Source organism: Grammomys surdaster, unplaced genomic scaffold, assembly GCF_004785775.1.
Source record: "Grammomys surdaster isolate TR1022 unplaced genomic scaffold, NIH_TR_1.0 66, whole genome shotgun sequence".
In the NCBI taxonomy this organism is placed as follows: Eukaryota; Metazoa; Chordata; class Mammalia; order Rodentia; family Muridae; genus Grammomys; species Grammomys surdaster.
Genome location: NW_021604568.1, coordinates 18,017,122 through 18,018,302, shown reverse-complemented (window position 1 = coordinate 18,018,302; position 1,181 = coordinate 18,017,122).

Sequence of the window (1,181 nt, the reverse complement as noted above, 5' to 3'; positions counted from 1 at the left end):
GACACAGTGCTCTGCATGTGGAGGACTCTCTTCAGTGTGACACAGTGTTCTGCATGTGGAGGACTCTCTTCAGTGTGACACGGTGCTCTGCATATGGAGGACTGTCTTGAGTGTGACACGGTGCTCTGCATGTGGAGGACTCTCTTCAGTGTGCCACAGTGCTCTGCACATGAAGGACTCTCTCCAGTGGGAGTGAGGCCCAGTATTACCATAAAGGCTCCACCATGCACAAGCCACCATAACATTCTTCCTCACATCTCCAGACTGCTGGTTTAGAGGTTAGCCTTCAGCAGTACAGACCTGGAAGCTGTCATGGGCTCCCACTGAAAATACACTTCTAGGTCTCCACACTCAGAGCCTATCTAACAAAGACTCAACTTTGACCCAGAAACCTTAGGCGGTCTGGTATAAAATACAAGACTAGAAGTTTCTAATCAAATAGCTGTGTTTGCAGAGGAGGTTAAGTCTCCCCTTATGTAACACTCGATCCTGGCATCTTTGTGATACCAGACTTCAGGTGAGGGAGAGAAAGGGCTCAAGACACCTGTGTGGCTGGATAACCATCACGGGAGCCAACCTGGGACTCATTTACCCAGCCTTCAGAGAGCCTGTCCTGAGCTCCCTTATCCAGCTCTGCCACAGCCAAGGCTGTCCATGGGAAGAAAGGCATGTTGGCCAAGGGTTACAAAGAAACTTCTGTGACTACAGGGTGACTGGCATTTTGTTCCTTACACAACAACTCTCTTGACAAATGTGAGGGTTCTAGTTACACAGACACAGAGAGTGAACCAACAGCCAATGCTTGCTGTTACGAGCACACCTAAAATTTGCAGCATTAGTGGGTTCCCACAGCTTGTCAGCGTTGACAAGTGTGACACATTTTTCTCAGGTGTGAGCTTCGAATTCAGCTCAAACCTGTGGGAAGCCTAGCTGCTTCCACTGGTTTGGTTTGGTTTTGATGAAGACCACGGAGCTCAGAGTTTAAAGAATCTTTCCAGGATAGGGTTTGAGTGGAAACTGCAGAAGGTCAGTCTAGAGGTATGAATTCTTCCCACTTAACCTCTGACCTACTTGTGTGACCACACGGAAGGCAGCGTTCATCCAGGCTGTGGTAGTCTAGGATTGACCTCAAGGGTAAATGAGTCCAGAGTCTCTAGTGTGTTGGGAATGTGAACATCTGT